The sequence below is a fragment of the Dipteris shenzhenensis genome, chromosome 9 (genome assembly GCF_047967505.1).
Source record: "Dipteris shenzhenensis isolate YYH24624 ecotype China chromosome 9, Dip_SZ_1.0, whole genome shotgun sequence".
Lineage (NCBI taxonomy): Eukaryota > Viridiplantae > Streptophyta > Polypodiopsida > Gleicheniales > Dipteridaceae > Dipteris > Dipteris shenzhenensis.
Genome location: NC_141604.1, coordinates 30286913 through 30292429, shown reverse-complemented (window position 1 = coordinate 30292429; position 5517 = coordinate 30286913). Strand labels below are relative to the sequence as shown.

Here is a 5517-nt window from a genome sequence, read left to right as displayed (position 1 = left end):
TTCTTTGTGAAGTAGGTCTAATGCTACTGTCTTTCTAGCATCCATATTTTCCCTTCATTCCAAGCCTCAGAACCCACATCTTTGATAATTTTAAGCCTCTACATGCATTTAGGTATCGTGGAGGAAAGCTATCCATACAATCATTTTAGGGATACTCCTATGACTTACCTCCATGCTCTATTGCTACAAAAGTGCTCATCTGATCCATCAAGGGTGTTGGGTCACATAGGCAATAGCTATTATCCATGGATTTTTGCATCGTCTCAAGAAAATTAATGGGCATTCCTTTTGGACGAGCTATTCAAGTCCTTTTTTGGGCTGCTTTCCCTTCGTAGATTCTAGATTGGGCCTCACTAGTGGTATAATGCATTGTTGAAAGAGTTTCTTTGGTGGCATGCAAAAGAAGTGAAACGTACGCAACTAGCTCGTGAAGGTTGTTGATGGGCCACAGCTATGCCAAATTCATATGGGCAGTTGTGATTTCAATGCGTGAATCATTGTCAAGAAAAGGAAAAAATGATGGATCATGTCTATACAAAGACTTGAACGAATGCTGGATACATTGGGCTTATTGCGTGCGAATTTCAAGAAGCTTTAAGACACGATAGCTAGTGGCCTTAGCTCACAATGTCCCACAAGATGATGTCAAGGAGCATCAATCTATATTCTACTCCTTGCATAACAACATGTTGATTTTTTGCCATCTTTCATCTTTTGGTATTTTTTGTCAAGTGCTCTTGAGCATGCGCTCCCCATAAATTGCAATCTTAGCAAAATCTCAATTCTTCTTTTTGTTGACCAACTTTCTCACATTCTGCATCTGTTAATCTTGTAATTTGACTTCTTGGCATCGGAAACTTGAAATATAAGGAATTGTGAAGTCTTTTTACTAAACATTCAAGCAATGTAGGACCCAACGTACAAGGTTTTGTCTTGCCTTTCATGTTCTAAAATGTGATTCGGAGTTCTTGCAAATTTATACAGAGGTTGGTCATTTCTATCACCCCAATTCTATGGTGTTGTGATTGTTTGCCATGAAGCGCCATGTATATGTGATATATGACACCTATAGAATAGAGAGCCGCATGAATAAGCCGATTGCACCTTCACAAAAGCATATAAGGTGAGGAGAAGTCGATATCATAACACTAGCTCGAGCCTTCAACTTGATGGAAAAAACATCAGGTTGAATATTAACTTGATCTTTGACATACTTTAAAGTCCCTTTGCATATGATATATCACTAAGGGCACCTCTCCAACAAGGAAATAGCATAATAATCCCTCAATAATCCATTGCCATCCACACTTTTCATCAATCCTCAACTTGAAAGTTTGAAAGCTAGGCTTGCAAATCTATATTTCTATAAGTTGCCTCACACACTAGCTACGCATCCCTAAACGCACATCTAGATCTTAGATGATGGCTAGAAAAGAGCCCAGCATAGTGGTTGGATTTAGCAAGGAAGTGCTACAACTGAGACTAAAGATTCACAGCAGTAGGGGGATGGCAAGGAGGAGGAGGGCAAGGTTGAAGGAAGTGCAAGAGGGAGGAATAAGAAAAAGCATGCAAAAAAATGAAAGGTGGGTGTGAATGTACTTTATTTTTCACTTTTGCATCGAATTAAGCTCCACCAACTCCATGCAAAACATCGAGTTGGAGGTTAACTTGATGCAAAACTAAAAAATAAATTGCTTTCACACCTAACCTTTACTTCAGGCCATCCCCTTAGTTCCCTATCTCTTAGGCCCACATCCTCCATGCTCCATCCAGGGAATATAGGCATATGATTTTCTAAGGGCCAAGGCAGTGAGCCTTCTTAATTGAAGCTAAAGCTTTATGAAGCTAGCGACTGCATTTTCTTAATGTTTGAAACTGCATACAAGGAAGAACTCGATGTTCGACATCAAGTTGAATCCTCAGGGGGGTCAGTCATCATATGTAACCCTATCACGTGAGTTCAACAAAAGGATATTTTTAATATCTAAAACACAAATTAATATACGTAAGGAAGTTTTTAATATAATTTTGGGAAAATTTTACAGATTTGTATAGAAAAAGGGTACATTTTATTAGTGAAGAATTTACAGATAAGGGAAATTACAAATAGTCCTTGAACACACGTGATATGGATGGTTTATACATAGTGAACCCCCCGAGGTTGAATCTTGCATTTAACATTGGACATCGAGTTGAAGCTTGAATTCGATGTCGAACATCAAGTTGAAGCTTGAACTTGATGTCAAACGTCAAGTTGAAGCTTGAACTCGATGCCGAACATTGAGTTCAAGCTTGAACTTGAAGTTGAACATCAAGTTGAAGCCTAAACTCAGTGTCCAACATCGAATTGAAGGATTTAACATCAAGTTGAACCTTCAACTCGATGTCTTGATGTTCACACATTGAGTTGAACCTTGAAGCTGACGTGTAACATCAAGATGAGCCTTCAACTTAATGTCCAAACATAAAGTTCATACATTAACATGAGGTTTGACATAAGGTTAACCTATAGCTTATGAGCTCTTAATGTTTCACTATTATGTAAATGAGAATTTGACACTTAATATTATTGAAATGATGACTTATTACCATGGACATAATTTATAAATAATAAAAAATGAAAATATTCTAGGAATCGTTTTAAGCAATGAAGAAATGAGTTACTAAAATAGACTTAATTAAAAATGATAACATTGCATAAAGCCGTAAGTCATGGTCTTCATCGGGAAGAAGACAATGTTAGTGCAGAGGAAGATTCTACTTCCACTTCATCTGGGATGAAACCAGTCATAACCAATGATAGTGATGCTCTAGAAACTAATGAAGAGTAGTCAATCTTGAAAGTGTATTGAAATACATTTTGTTGTTACTTACTAATGAGCACTCAGTTCAATGGTTTGTTTTATTTTGAAATATAGTTTATCATCTTTACTTCCAATAATAGCTCAATTACCTTTTCATTTGATTATGTTGAACTGAGTTTCTTTTGAAAATCATCTCATTCTTTGGATTTTTTTAATATTTTGGTTTTGCAGAGGTATGGATTTTTTGGCTCATTTTAGTCTAATTTCTTTAAAAAGGGCCCCTTTCACATGTTTCTTCTAAGGTGGAAATATTATGCAAATAATTGACAATGGTGTTGCTTTAAATTGTCGGTTAGGTGAGTGATTTCTAGTCTAAGTGTACTTAGAGCTACCCTTTTTTCGATTGTTAAGGGATCTTGATTGGAAGGTGCTCCCTCGAGGCCCGTGCAATCCATTATTCATGAAAAATTGAGGTTTAATGTCATGTGAACGGCCAATTATTATTATTATTATTATTTTGAATGGTCAAATTTGGAGATTAACATTTTAATTTCAAAATACAAACTTGGCAAATTTTCAAAACGTGCAAATTTTCAATAAGAGCACATTCCCGCGTATATGTAGATAAATAGGAGAAAGAAACCTCTCCCGTAATCTTCACCTGTTCCCTCGTGTCTCAACAACTTGGACAAAGCAATTTTTTTGCTGATGGCTAAAGCAGTTTCGTTGAAATGTATTAAAGCTAATGGTTGAAGAAGCTTCGCAACGGATGGAATGCCTTAACTTCGTGGAAATTCTCGAAGTTAGTGGTTGCCTTCTCCAGCCCGCTACACTTGGCGAATTTCGCCGGAGCACCCTATTTTTTGCTCCTCCATGAATTTCGGATGAGCAAAGCTCTTTCGTGGGAACGCCCTCGAAGGTCCTAAGGAAAAGACCTAGGGAGAGCTGGGAGCCTGGCCGTCAAGGGCGGCGGCGAGTCCTCGAAAGCGAGCGGGGCACACCAAAAGGCCGTTTCAGCCTGTTTTCCCGGAAGAAGAACACAAAAGAAACGCGTTGAACTGCGGAAGCCCGGGGAAGGTTCTTTTCTCCACGACCTCGTCAACCCACCAACCACGTATATATAGATATTCTACCCCTTTCCCTTGTTCCGCATTGCAGCAGCTCGCCTTCCTCTTTATCCATCCTGCTACTTCCCCTCTTTATTACGTCCCCGACCCTCCCCCTCTCCTCACATTCATTCCGCCATGGGCCTTAAGGGATTTTTGGAAGGTGGCCTCGCCTCCATCGTTGCTGGTTGCTCCACCCATCCCCTCGACCTCATCAAGGTCCGAATGCAGCTCCAGGGCGAGGTCGCCCTTCAGCCCGCTCTCGCTCTCGTTTCCTCCTCCAGCCCCGTCGTCAGCACCCCCGCCGGCCCCATCGCCGTTGGCTTCCGAATCGCCCACACCGAAGGTCTCCATGCTCTCTTCTCGGGCATTTCCGCCACGGTTTTGAGGCAGGCCCTCTACTCCACCACGCGGCTGGGCCTGTACGAGGTCCTGAAACAAAAATGGAGCAAACCCCCTGCGGAAGGGGGCTTTCCCGTTGTCAAAAAAATCGCTGCCGGCCTGGTGGGGGGAGCCGTCGGCGCTGCCGTGGGCAATCCCGCGGATGTGGCCATGGTGCGCATGCAGGCGGACGGGCGGCTTCCCTTCCACGAAAGACGGAACTACAAAGGTGTGGCAGACGCATTGGCGAGAATGGTGAAGCAAGAAGGGGTTACATCTCTGTGGAGAGGTTCGGCCCTGACGGTGCAGAGGGCGATGGTGGTGACGGCGTCGCAGCTAGCGACGTATGATCAAGCCAAGGAATGCTTGATAGAGAGGGGGGTGATGAAGGATGGGATAGCCACGCATGTGACGGCGAGCTGCGCGGCAGGCGTGGTTGCGGCGGTGGCGTCGAATCCCATAGACGTGATCAAGACGAGGGTGATGAACATGAAGACGGAGGCTGGGCAAGAAGCACAGTACAGAGGCGCTCTCGACTGTGCCATGAAGACGGTGGAGGCGGAAGGGCCGATGGCTCTGTACAAGGGGTTCGTGCCCACCGTGATGAGGCAAGGCCCCTTCACGGTGGTACTCTTCGTCACTCTTGAGCAAATCCGACACTTGCTCCAAAATTTTTGACGAGTATAGAGTAGTGAGACAGAGATTTGTCACTTTTAACAACTGCTTCATGATTCATTTTAAAAGATTAGCACTATCTTCATCTTCTAAAATCGTAGATATCATACCTTATGGCTTAATCCCAAGTGTGGACGTGTTATGAGAGATCTACTTCGTGCTTCTACAAGACCAACCATATAACTTATCATCTTCAACTACATCTTGCATCCATAGGCGAGACAATAGAAAAACAAGATGAACTTCATTCATGTGGCCTGAGAGAGAGAGAGAGAGAGAGAGAGAGAGAGAGAGAGGAAGAGAGAGAGAGAGAGAGAGAGAGAGGGAGAGAAAAGGAAGAGAGAGGAAGGGGCAGAAAAAGATGGGATGCAAATAGCAAGAGAAAGAGAGAAGAAGAAAGAGAGAGGAATGCAAATAGCAAGCCCAATCATAAAAAACCAAATGCTTATTTCAAAAACACTTATTTTTCTCATCTCGAACTAGAACCTCCAGTTAGACCTTCCTATGAGGGCAACCAACAAATGCTACATCAAAAAACTTGAAACAAACAC

At 42.3% G+C, this 5517-nt stretch overlaps 1 pseudogene; it reads left to right on the top strand.

Annotated features, from left to right (window-relative positions):
* Positions 1–3989: 3989 nt before the first annotated feature.
* Positions 3990–5033, top strand: LOC147898493 (mitochondrial uncoupling protein 5 pseudogene; annotated as a pseudogene).
* The last annotated feature ends 484 nt before the right edge of the window (positions 5034–5517 follow it).